The sequence below is a fragment of the Dipteris shenzhenensis genome, chromosome 20, assembly GCF_047967505.1.
Source record: "Dipteris shenzhenensis isolate YYH24624 ecotype China chromosome 20, Dip_SZ_1.0, whole genome shotgun sequence".
NCBI classification, from domain to species: Eukaryota; Viridiplantae; Streptophyta; class Polypodiopsida; order Gleicheniales; family Dipteridaceae; genus Dipteris; species Dipteris shenzhenensis.
Genome location: NC_141615.1, coordinates 29,209,600 through 29,223,219, shown reverse-complemented (window position 1 = coordinate 29,223,219; position 13,620 = coordinate 29,209,600). Strand labels below are relative to the sequence as shown.

At 44.9% G+C, this 13,620-nt stretch overlaps 1 protein-coding gene across 1 annotated transcript in view; it reads right to left on the bottom strand.

Moving 5' to 3' along the window:
- The window catches only part of LOC147889503 (choline/ethanolaminephosphotransferase 1-like), a 96,857-nt gene extending 87,755 nt beyond the window's left edge, over window positions 1-9,102 (bottom strand). The window contains exon 1 of the mRNA XM_087391236.1: window positions 8,939-9,102. The gene's annotated coding sequence lies outside the window, so the exon portion shown is untranslated. The remainder of the gene's footprint in view (window positions 1-8,938) is intronic.
- Window positions 9,103-13,620: the final 4,518 nt, after the last annotated feature.

Below are 13,620 nucleotides of genomic sequence, written 5' to 3'. Positions count from 1 at the left end.
CCCTGATATATTGAGGATTTTTTATGCTATTTGCTATTTTGTTGTTACTAGTCTTTAGTAATATAGCACTTAGCAAGGGCCTAGCCAGCCCTTTGCTCCAGCCCAAAACGGCTTATATGAGTTATCCATGTATTGTTCTTTGTCTCATAGGCCCACGAGGCAGGGCTGGTTGGGCTGGTTGGAGCCAGCCAACCAGGCCTTATATAGGCAGACAAAGGGGGCTGGAACCCTACCTTGAAAGGAAGGCTAAAGCCCTAGAAGAGTCCCGGTTTCTAACCCCTTAAAGGGCTGGACCAGCAGCTGACTGGCTGGCCAGTTTGGTCGGCCAGAATGAAGCTGCCTGGTCGGTTTTTGGCAGCAGCCCTTGGGGGCTATAAAAGGAGGGCCTCCAGGCCCTCATTCATCATCTTCTGGAGCAGCCAGTCCACCAGCAGAAAGAGCAGCAGCAGGGCTACCTTTGGGCCTATAGTCAGGAGGAGAAGGAGACCTTGAAGCTGCAGAACTAGCTCACAAAAGGCTGCGCACCTAGGCTGTATCCTGGCAGTAAGACGGAGACGAACATTCTGGACAGAAAGTCCACGACGCTCGAGGTGCGCGGGCTCGAGTCTAGAGATATCCGGCAGATAGTAGAAGTACCTTGTGGTGAGATTAGAAGACCACACCATTGGTGGTGGGACTCTGGATCTCTCTCTTTTGGATTGTGTCCATAGCTTTGGACGGAAATATATTATTTTGGTGGTTTCTATATCTGGTTGGATCATTGTCTATTGATGAGCCTGCACATCTATGTGATTCACACTAAGTTAAGAAGTTTGTGATTCCACACCCCACACACACTGTGTGAGCTCCTGGGCTATTCTATCAGTCTTCCACTATGTGTACCCTTTGTTGGTCCATTTCTAACATGGTATCAAAGCCCAAGTAGGAGGCTCACAGGTGTGGGAACCTGAAAGCAGAAACCTTGCTAAAGGAAGACCCTGATTCAAAAGCTCTTCGGAATCGACTTCCACGACTAGAGGACACTGCCCTTGCAAGAAGGAGTGTGACTCAAGTTCAGTCAAGTGAATACGGAGTTCTGGTCTACAGAAGGTTGAGTTTGTTCGACTTTGCTGGGTGGTTTAGCAGCACAGAGGTCAATCTCAGAAGAATCTTCAGTCTCTTCAGCCCCTGCTCTCCCTTCCTCCACTCCCAGATTTCTTTCTTTCACCATCCCTAACTTTGGAGAGTCTCGGAAACTGGATGGGACAAATTACCCGATCTGGAAGGTGAAGATCCAGAGTCATTTAGTGGCTCGGAAACTATGGAAACTCACAATGGGAGTGGAGGCGAAGCCGGAGGATATGGTGGACAAACAGGAGAAGATACGCATACCAGTAGATGGCGAGGAGCTCGAAGGTTGGGAAGACAGAGATGCCCATGCTCTTGCATTGATCATAGGGAGTACGGCGGACTCTGTGCTTCCTCACATCCAAATGGTCGACACGTCAATAGAGGAGTGGACCATTCTGAAGGAAAGTCCAAGAAGGATGGCTCTGATGACGGGGACGCTTCCAAGAGGAAGCAGAAGAACAATTGCTTCTATTGTGACATGCCAGGCCATTTTGCGAAGGATTGCAGAAAGAAGAAGGCAGATCAGAAAAACAAGGAGGAGGAGTCTGATTCAGATTCAAAGGGTGACACAAAAGCCAAAGCTAATGTGGTAATCGAAGAGCTATTCTTGGTGACATCTCCGTGTGTTATTGAGGTCAAATATGCCGAACTAGAAACCATAGTGATGATGTCTCGCATTGAGATGTGGATCGAGGAGCCAAAAACCTTTGTGAAGGTGAAGGACAGCATGGAGTGCTTGGTATCTTCCAGGTGCGTGGTTATTGATACTGAGTCCTGACACGAGGGTGGATTCCATGGAGTGCCCTAGGGTTTCATGTTCAAATGGTTGATGTACTGCAAGAGGGGATAGTACAGGATTACACAGGTTTTTGGTATGTGACTCGATGAGGTGCATGGTTTGCTTTCAGAGCAAGCACACATGCAGTACGACGATCTGGTATGTACTTGATGTTCTTAATTTAAGCCTTTATAGCATGCTATGGAGAGAATCTGCTCTTCAACTTTGTCAAGTAATGCGAGATTGGAAGAAATTGGCCTTCTTCGAAGGCAGAAGGGAAAGTGTGGATGCTTCTTCAAATCTCAGACACAGATTGCTGGAAGGTGATGGACAAGATGTACTGAAGCCAGAAGAGTACCTGGTTGAGAGGTCAATGAGACTTTGTGGTCCAGGTTATCTAGAGATATTCATTTGCTGCAAATCTTGCCAAAGGAAGGACGGGTTGAAACAAACCCTCAAAGCATGGTGCCTGGAAGACTCTAGGTTGTTCACTCATTATGAGGGGGACAACTGGAAGACCGTGGCATATGGATTGCTCGAGTTCGAAGGCGGGAACATGACTGAAGGTGGTGGTGCCAGGAGGTCAAGGCGCCTTAATTTTAAAAGCCAAAGCTAATGTGGTAATCTTGGTGACATCTCCATGTGTTACTGAGGTGAGATATGCGGACCTAGAAACCACAGTGATAATGTCTAGCATTGAGATGTGGGTCAATGAGGAGTCAGAACCTTTTGTGAAGGGAAGGACAGCATGGAGTGCTTGGAATCTTCCAAGTGTGTGGCTGTTGATACTGACACGAGGGTGGATTCCATGGAGTGCCCTAGGGTTTCATATTCAGATGGATGTTGTAATTCAGAAGGGGACAGTACAAGATTGCACAGGCTATTTGTATGATGAGGTGCATGGTTTTCTTTCAAAGTAAGCGCACAGGCAATACGACGATCTGATATGTACTTGATGTTCTTAATTTAAGCCTTTACAGCATGCTATGAAGAGAATCAGCTTTTCATGTCTCACATAATGGGAGATTGGAAGGCATGGGCCTTCTTCGAAGGTAGAAGGGGAAGTGTGGGTACTTCCTCAAATCTCGGACACAGATTGTTGGAACGTGATGGACAAGGTGTACTGAAGCGAGAAGAGTACCTCCTTGAGAGCTCAGTGAGAATTCGTGGTCCAGGTTATGTGAAGAACCAGCCTTCTCGAGAATGCAAATGTGTGCAACGCATGCAGAATTTGAATGCCGATTGGCCCTCCAATGGGGAAGAGCGCCCTTGTGAGAGTACTTGTTTCTATTTTCGACCTACATGCAAGGTGGGAGAGAGATGGCGGATGAATGCAATGTGGTAGAGAGAATGCTACGTGAGATTCACAATGAAAGGATGACACCCTTTCATTAATGTCCCTTGAGATCACTCAAGTTCCATCTTCCCATTTACACCTATCCTTAGCCTATGACCCATGCATCTAACATTCAATGCACCTTAATGCACCCTCCCTTCCTATCGCCCCTAGGACCTAGACACGTGTGTGCACATTTTTCTTAATAGAATAAGTATCACATGTCCAAAGTCGATGCCGTCTAAAGGAGTGGCTCCAGCCCGACTAGTCCTATCTACTGAGATGATCCACCGCCATAACAAATCGGTCGGTGTCCATCATAATACATATACATGTTCCACCATTGGCGTATAATATATAATAATGTTTTAATGTCTACTAATCACGGATTAGTGATTTCTCTTGTCATGACAGGTTTTCTGGAGATATTCTTGGATTTCATTTCTCAAGATGATTCTTTTATTGCGGACCTTGCCAAAGGAAGGATGGGTTGAAACAAACCCTCAGAGCATGGTGCTTGGAAGACTCCAAGTTGTTCACTCATTATGAGGGGGACAACTGGAAGATCATGGCATCTGGATTCCTCTAGTTCGAAGCCAGGGGACGTGACTGAAGGTGGTGGTGCCAACAAGTGCTAATGTGGATGGACCTGTGTACTAGGATGGTTTGCTTGTGCAGAACCGGACCTAGAGAAGCAGGAGCCATTGGTTGAAAAGCCAGGAACCGAAATCGAAACTGGATTGTGCCAGAGGGTTTCATCATAGGAGCTAAACCTTCAACAGATTTACAGTCTGTCGCTTTTAACTGGGGCAACATCATCAACGTGTTGCCATTGGGCTGAGATTTGTCGGTGACAGGGGGTGTTGGAAAGGTCACCTCCCCATCTGTAAGGCCCCATATGAGGAGAGCATGGGGGTGTGAACCTGGGTCTTGAGAGACTGACACATGGGCAGGGTTATGTCTACCTTGTGGGTAGGAATCAAAGAGTGAAGAAAAGTGAGGTACCTGGAGGAGCCATGGTGGCTGCAACAAATGGAGCTCGTGGACGGAAAGTTGGCTATGGATATTTAGCCTGGATCTGGCCTGGCAGAGGCAGATTTGGAGCAGCACCAGATGGCGGAATATACCCAGCAGGAGAAAGACAACTAAGAGGTGAACCTGTTGGCAGTGCTTGTGGGCAGGAAATTGACCTGCAGCAAGGCCCTGGAACTGGCGCAAAGCATGGCAGGTGGACAGCAGAGGAGAAGACCTTGGTGGACAGGCTAATTGGGCTTGATATAGTGAGCCAACCAGGCCTGACTAGAGGACTGAACAAAGCCAGAACCAACAGGCCTGAAAGGGCAAGTCAAAGCCCTTATATAGGGCCCTGGTTGGGCTGGTAGGGGCAGGTTTTTTGACAGACTCAGTCGGCCATAAAGGGGCTGACCAGTTGGCTATTACAAGGGTCCTTGAGGCCTATATAAAGAGCCCTTTGGAGGGGCATAAATCATTCAGCAGTGCAGCTTCCTGCAGAGCAGAAAAGAGCAGCAAAGCACCATCCTTGGGGCCTACATCCAAAAGCTGAAGGAGTGCTAGTGTTGCTGCGGACTTAGCTCAAGGGTGAGGCTGAGACTTTGCCTGTCTTCTAGGGCAGCAAGGAGCTGAGGTTAAAGGACGGAGAGTCTACATACGCTCGAGGTGGAGCACGCGGGCTCAAGTCTAGAGATATCCGGCAGATAGTAGAAGTACGTGGTAAGATCAAAGGACCACGCTCTAGTGGGACTTTGGATCTATCTCTCTTTGTATTGTGTCCATAGTTTTGGACGGAAATATATATTCTTTTAGTAGCTTCTATATCTGGCTGGATCATTGTCTATTGATGAGTCTGCACATCTATTTGATGCACATAAGTTTAAGAAGTTTGTGATTCCACTCCCCACACACACTGTGTGAGCTCTTGGGCTATTCTATCAGTCTTCCACTATGCGTACCCTCGGTTGGTCAATTTCTAACAAAAATTTCTTTTTTGCTTCTCCTTTGACTAACCCTTCAAGAAGCAATCCGTTTCTTCCTAGGAAGACAACTTTTTTGTGGTTTTCACCGATGCTAGTGGTGAGTCTATTGTGTGGTCCATATGCAAGAGGGTTATCCTCCTAAGCTTCAAGGTGCTGAACTCAAGTACAGCACTTATGAAAAGAAGTTATTGGCAGTCGTGCATGCTTTCAAGCTTTGGAAGCATTATCTATATGGGTCAAAGCGTAAGGTGAAGACCAATTAAGTATTTGTTCTCTCAGCCTATTGTGTGTACTAGACAAATCCAAATGGGTGGAATACCTCAATTTTTTGGACAACCTACATCAGAGCATCAACCTAGAAAAGAGAATGTAGTAGCAGATACATTAGTGGAAAGCCTAAAGTAAATACAATCGCCAAAATTCAAGAGGAGTATGGGTGACATGACAGCAGCTTATCTTCATAAGGAGTGGATGAAGGACTTAAAGGATATTCCTTGAATGATGGGTATCTCTTGTTAGGAAAATATATGTGTATACCTAAATCCTACCAAGAAACTATCATGAGTGACTTACACACTAATGCTTATGCAGGCCATAGAGGCATTAGAGCAACCATTGACAATTGGAGAAGCATTTTTATTCGCCTCACGTAAGAAAAGATATCACTACCTTCTTTGTACAACAACGCATATATGTCATTGGGGTAAAATGCTGGGTTTACTCAAACCCCTTCCTATTAATCCGAGAGATGGGAACATATCACCATGAATTTTGTCTTGGGGTTAGAAGCAAGTAGAGTTTATGATCAGATCTTCAATGTGGTAGACAGATTGAATAAGCAGTCCCACTTTATCCCTTGTGGGTGTTGGAAAGGTCACCTTCCCATCTGTAAGCCCCCATCTGAGGAGAGCATGGGGGAGGGAGACCTACGGCATCTGCCCAAAGAAAAGAGCGAAAAGAAGGGGCTGCCACATGGACAGCATGATGGCTGTCATGTGGGCAGGACATATGAAGAGATACCTGGCAATGGAAGGGCTTCCTGGAGGGAAGATCTGGCAGAAGGAGATCCAGAGGCTGTCCACATGGAGAAAGGACCTGATTGCACAAGAGAAACAGAGCTGCCATGTGGCGATGACATCAGCAAAGGTACGCAGGCCGTACGGCTGTTGGTAGAACAGTTCCATGGCGCGAAGGAGACCCTGCAAAGATGCACAGCAAAGGGGCAGACGTGGAGGCTATGGTGGGCCAGCCACCTGGCCATAGATGTGCCCAAGGGTGGGGCCCAATGGGGGCTGCCCTTGGGGCCTGGCATAGGCCCTTATATAGGGCTGGGAAGGCAGCCAACCAGTCGGCTGGTTAGGGCTGCAACCAACCAGGCCAGTCCATTTAGGGCTGGCTGGTCGGTTGGTTCAAGGGGTTCTTGTGCCCTATATAAAGGGGCCCTTTGGGGCTCCATAACACATCTTCTGGAGCAGCAAGCAGGAGCAGCAGGAGCAGCAGGAACAGCACAGACCAGCACCCTTGGATCCTATTCCTGGAGGACCAAGAAGAGTTGGAAGGTTGCAGACCTAGCTCAGTAAGGTGGTGGAGCACGTGGGCTCTAGTCTAGAGATATCCGGCATATAGTAGAAGTACCTTTTGGTAAGATCGAAGGACCACGCTCTGGTGGGACTTTGGATCTATCTATCTTTTGTTGTGTCCATAGTTTTGGACGGAAATATATTGCTTCTACCTGGCTGGATCATTGTCTATTGATAAGTCTGCACATCTATTTGATGCACATTAAGTTAAGAAGTTTGTGATTCCACTCCCCCACACACACCGTGTGAGCTCCTGGGCTATTCTATCAGTCTTCCACAGCGCGTACCCTCTGTTTATCCATTTCTAACAATGGGAAGGATATTACAACTCCTGAAACTGCTAAACTCTTCATTCGAGAGCATGGTTTATCTGGATCCATTACCTCTGACAATGACTCAAAGTTTGTGAGTCGTTTTTGGACCGCTTTGTTCGAAAACCTTGGAACGAAGTTACAATTTTCCATCGCTTTTCATCCCAAACTAATGGTCAGAGTAGTAAACGAAGTTAATTGAGTCCATAACCTAGGCTGGTCTTGGACATAAGCTCGTAGCATACTGATGATAAGCTTAGTTGGCACTTTCACTGTTTGCCTGCAATAACCATACTCATACATCCACTAAAAAAGTCTCCATGTATGGTCAAACCCTCTCAAATCCAATCACACGCATAGGGAAAGGGTTCTCACCACTGACCAATTTGCTGAGAATATGTCACAAGTACTCGAGCAGGTTGAAGAACAAATTAGGAGAGCTCAGTCCTAATACAAGAGAAGAGCCAATAACAAGCTAAGAGATGTGCAGATCCAAGCAAGGGACTGGGTTCTTTTAAAGGTTAATAAACGAAGGATCAAGGTAAGAGCAAAGATGTCAAACTAGCAGTGAAATACTATGGGCCTATTCAAGTGAAAGAATCAGTTTTCCTGTTGCAAATCAGGTTATATACAGGCTGATACTCTTTGAAATATTAAGAATGTTTTCCACGGCAGGGCGCTGTATCACAACCTCTAGTCAAAGAAGAACCAGAACTTGAGGATAAAATTGAGTTATTGATACCGGAATAGATTATTTAAGCCGCAAACAAATGAGAGTCAGGTACCTATTAAGTTTAAGAAACATCCGGAGTCAGATGCACAGTGGATGGAAGGAGTCTTTCTTTGAGAAGTATCCAGACTTCATCGCCAACCCACACCCATCGTTCTTCAACCTCAACCCAAACCTAGATCTTGACTATTGTTCCTCTGGCATTTCAATTTGACCTAATTCGCATCATCATGAAGTGGGTTGAATCTTCTACGTAAGGGTGTTCTCACACGGCTTGATGGTTCTTTAGAGCCTAAGAACACATTTAAGCTTCTTACTTTTTCAATCAAGATGTATGGTTTAGATGCCAGCCCTGGCTCGGGATTGGATGCTTGTAGCACCCTTGCACCTGCTTACACTACAAATGGGAGCCTAGCGCCAAAAACAGCGCGGACTAAAAAAGGATATCCATTTACTTAGTTGTCTGACGTCTATATCAAGTATGTGCTAATATTCATCTATGTCCTCAACTAGACTAAGGTGTTGCCAGGAACAGGATCTCTTTCCTGGTAATCTCGGCACCTATTTCCCTGCCTCTTTCTCCATGCTTCAGCCTAGCAAAAGCCTTTATGGCCTCTCTAACCAAGCCTGCATTCCCTTGCTTCACTACTCCTTTTTCTCGTAGCGTGTCTTTAACGCAATCTGGATTGTACCAACCATCCGTAGCGATTTCCTGGCAATTTCACGCTTGAAATATTAACCCTTTGTCGCACACTTGGTACCAAAAGCGCTTTGTCCCCTCGAAGCAAGGCGACAATGAAAACCAACTGTAGTAGCTTTAGACTGAAATTCGGGGTCTGTCCTACCGTACCAAGAATCCGGACTTTACGAGAAATATCAGGAAACTCAACTCCTATAGTTAACGAGGTCTCTGCGTGTCCAGTACTGTTTCTTCCATCCCACGTGACTCGTGTTCATTTCGCTGAATGCAACTCACAAATTACCACCACCTGCTCGGAAGGGCAATCGGCCGCGAACCCAACTCAAAAAATCCTCGTCATGACGGCCGGATCGAAGCATGAAGATTTTATTGTATAGTTTCTTGATTCGTAAATGCTACCTGCAGGAGACGGATTTGCAACCCTTTTCGCGATGTACACAGAGCATTCAAGCTGTGATTGCCCACCTCGAAGAAGAGTACTCCCAATTAATATTTCCTGCAAGCCAACCTCCTGCAACGCAGAGAATTTGTCTCGCAAACCAGTAGCTTTTATTCGAAGCAAAGGGATTTGATGCAGCAACTTACCGCCTGTGCTGTAGACGGGATCTTTTTCTTTGAGGAGACGTCCTTGTCATCCAGGTTTGAATTTTTTGATGGCATTATTATTCTTTGCCACGTGGAAAGTTCCCCTATAGCTTTTCTCAATGTCCTCATTTGCACCCTCGCAAATTTTAAAGAGTGAATAATAGCGAGAAAAAAATTGGCTCTATTAATTAATTTCTCTCTTTCGGGGGCCAAGATTAACCTAAGCGATGTCTCGCTTCATTAATTTTGATTTTTTAGGCAAGCAACACTATGCGATCAAATGCGGTTCTTGGCTGTGGTTCAGCAACGTCATAATTCAAAAAAATCAATTCAATGGATTTTCTAAAATTAAACCTAACTGCCATTGACAATTCAGAAAGGAGGTTGCTCTCAACAGTCTCGTCAGAACCTTGCGAAGCTTCCCTAAATCTCTTCTTCCCGTCACTGGTGGGCTTCTGCTCTTCTGTCTTGCCTCTTCTGGTAGACCATCCTCTCGGTTCTCTCTTAGTTTTCCCTATCTCATGCTACAACCTTCCTTTTGTGCATTCAAAAACAATCTAGTGTTGGATTCCATTTTGGAAATCGTTCATCTTGGGAACAAATCTTCTGCTCTTCACAAGGATGAGACATTACAACAGCTTGATCCATTTTGCGGTATAGTGGCTCGTTGAGTTTTTGGTTACTTGATGGAGTACATAATGATTCTTCCTGCGTCTCAATACATCGAGTTTTTGGCAACTTGCAGCAAATTAAAACAAAGAGCGGACGTACAACTTTCATCTGCTTGCATGGAGCGACGATTGATTCAGACTATCAGCATGTTTCTTTATCAATGGTGAGGATGATCTAAAGCCCGGACCTGCCCTATGAATTGTTTTGGGAGGAATGCGCACAAGCTTTCATCCAGATGGCCATTGACGAAGACACAGAAACTACAGTGCACAACATTTGCTGCATCAACCCCCTTCTCTAAGGTTGGAGCTATAAATTTCATTCTTCTATGCACCAACATCACTATGCTTTAGCTATGTTGGCTAACTTAATCTTTTTCAAACAAATTCAGTCATGTTACTTTTTGGTTCTCGCTCAGAATGACCTATAGGATTGCTAAGCTCTTTTTCTTACTATGGCTGTTACTAAAAGATGCCAATGCGTGGACATTGCTTTTCCCAAACTTGGAGACATATAACAACCGTATCTATCTCTAACTATCTTGCAGTAGACCAAGAATTTGATCTGTTGTAGCAGCTTGAAAACTTGTTAACATGATGGAAATGTCCTCCCAAGGTAAGTCTGGAACTCAAAGACGGTGAAGCTTTTGGCAAACTTGACAATAGCGCACAATCTAATGAACTTCTTGCTTCATGTGAGGCACATCTCCTTCATCAACAACATGAAGTCACTAGCACACATCTCAACTGTTGTCACAAGGTGAGGCCTCTTGCTCAGACATCTGCAATTGCATTCTCCTTAACATGGATATACTCAATCTCAAGTCTTGATAAAGATCGAGTGAGAAGACATCACAAGGATTGATGATCCATGCTAATCCAAAATTCCAATTTCCACTCCGAATCCTGATCAAATAGCGTTGCCCTATTTGATTGAAGCACATACACTACCACAAGAAGTTATTGGTCATTAATGTTGTATCGAAGCTCAACACGACAAAGCTGGGGAGTATATTTTTATTATGTCACCTGTGCATCCGTGACATGGTAATAGCTTTGCCGGTTCATCATCATGATGAGCATATGGGAGTTCATGCATGGGTGTCTCTTTCGTTGCATTGTATCTTGCAATCAATTATTAGTGGACATTGGTTAGCTATGGACATTTGATTCCTCGTTATGAATTGGTTGGGAAAGCAGCGCATTTAGCAATTTCTAGGCAAGACAATAGATAATCAGTAGAACTATGAGAGCAGCTATGCTTCAAGGTCCAACACGAAGAAAGACTAAAGACCAACCAATAAAGGATGTATCATGGCATGACTATGAGCATGGAACATAATCAACAAAGGCGTAGAGGCCGCTTAGTGTGGGCTTTAGTAGCAAAAGTAGCATGACGGTCGGCTTCAAATCGTTTTGGCATAGCAAGTTGATCAAGATAGCAAGCATTGAGCAAAATTGGCATAATATATCTAGGCAAGCAGCAATCGTTGATGGGCTCGGAGCATGGCAACGACCAATATTAAAAACTCGATGGAGATGTTTAGTTGGCCGACAATGATGGCAGTCTCATTCGAAAAATGTGATGAGACCATGCGAAAAAAACTTATGCGCAGACAAACATATGAAATGATAATTTGAATGATTTACATATAGATTGTACTCCCAATCAATTAGGGGAGATTCGGGGTCCTCATAAGGAACAGATTAAGCTAATTAGAAATGAACCTACTATGGTAACCCATGGGCTAAGGGACCCGTAGCATTGACTCAACTGACATGGGTACCTTTATTTTGAGATTGGGCAACCTTGGCCTTTGGATGGAGGTGATGGTGGATAGATCAAAGGTCTAGGATGTCTTTAGTGGATGGTGGATGCCCTTTGGTGGGCTCCAAAAGGCAAAATTTGACTTTGGGGAGGCCTCATTAAGAGGGGAAAGGTGGGTTTTAATATGGGCCCTTGATTCAAGTCCTAGATCAATGTATGAGATGGAGGTGCCTAATGGAGGGTGGAGATTGAAGCGCATTTTGGAGGGCTAGGATTGAAGCGTATTTTGGATGGTCTAGATTGCTCACTTACAAATCAAGGGCCAGGATTCAAGCACCTTTTCCCCTCATCTCATCCCTTGATCTACTTGCAAATCTAGGGCCCGGATTGAAGCGCCATTTTCACTCATCTCCTCCCTTGGATCTACTAGCAATCTATGGCCCATATTGAAGCGCATTTTCCTCTCATCTTGTCCATTAGATCTTTGTGTTGATCAAGGGTGGAGATTTCATCCTTCTATCCTTTGATGGTAGCCCTTAGATCTACCCCTTGATCTAATGGTTGGGAGTGCTTTACTTCAAATTTGAATGTATCCCTTAGATTGAAAATTAGATCAAGGGTTGGGAGTCAAGATCATGGGTCCAAACTCTAGGTTAGAGGTCTCCACACAATTAAATGCTTTTGTCAACTTCAACATGGCATTGCCCCACACCTCAGAGCACTCTCATTGGTACACCTTAAATTGCTCTCTAATCCCTTGAAATTAGGGAACACGAATTGGGGGCCCTTTTGAGACCCCAAATCTCCCCTAATTGGCATTGTGTAAGAGTCGGGGAGCGTTTGCTTCGATGTTGGAGTTGTTGGAGATTACTCGACATTTTCTGGCCCAAGCTCTTCTTCTTCTTGGCATCTTGGGATTGTTCTTGCCACATAAAAACTGCTTCTTCAGTGCATGGAGGAAATATGCATAACTTAAAGCTCGTAGCAAATTGTTATGTAATAGGATTGTGTGGATGACATAAGGCCTTGAGCACATGTTTATGATAGGACAATTGAGAAAACATTGGACCTTGGATTGCAGATAATGAAATGATTGCTTGTCAAATAAGGTCCAGGCGCTCACAAACTGCTTGTCAATGAAGGTCCCTGTGACATGAGAATAAGATTATACATCAACATAAAAATCCCGGTTGCATGATGCTAAGCCACTGATTGTTGATGTAAATGGTTGCTCAAGAAGAAGCATATCCCTGGGATGACCAAACCTTTTCCAACTATCGAGATTGAGAGAAGCCAATCCATTACACAAAGTGAAGGTATCTCATCAAATCTTGCTTGGGGATGACAACAATTTTATGTGCCAAATTAAAAGTGGAATCCAATTATGTAGTATACAATTTAAGGCTCACTTTCCAATGCAATATACAAAGTGCTATGTTCAAAGTACAAAGTGCAAATGCAAAATGCTATGTGTCAAGTGCAATGGGCAATGGGCAATCTACCCACACGTTCCTTGGTCTTATAATTTTTGGAGAGGAAATGTGCCGACTCTCCCCCCACACAAATGTGTGGTTAAGTTTATTTGTTTATGTGTTGGATACAAAGTGCTATGTGCCAAATGCAAAAATGCTAGTTGCTTAATGCTAAGTGCTAATTCTAAATGCAAAGTGCTATGTACGAAATTCAAAGTGCTATGTAGATTCCAAACGACTATGCGCTTAGTTGATCAATGCATGTTCAATGTGCTACAACTTTACTAAATCTTCAACTTCTTTCTTGACCTAGGTGCATGCCCGGATCTAGTTCTTGGGGGGTGTGAGCGACTACATATGGGGGTGGCTTCTTCGAAAAGCCACTCGTTCCAGAATGTTCTGGCACTGGGTATAAGAGGAGGAAGGGGGCGGTAGAGTGAGGAGGGGGGGTTGTGAAGCCCTCCCCAATACAAGAAGGAAGAGAGAAGGGAATTGGAGGAAGAGAGGCGGGAGGGGTGGGTGGAGTGGAGGGAGGGAGAGGTTGGACGGGAGTGGAGGGAGAGAGCAGGGCTGAGAGGCAATGGA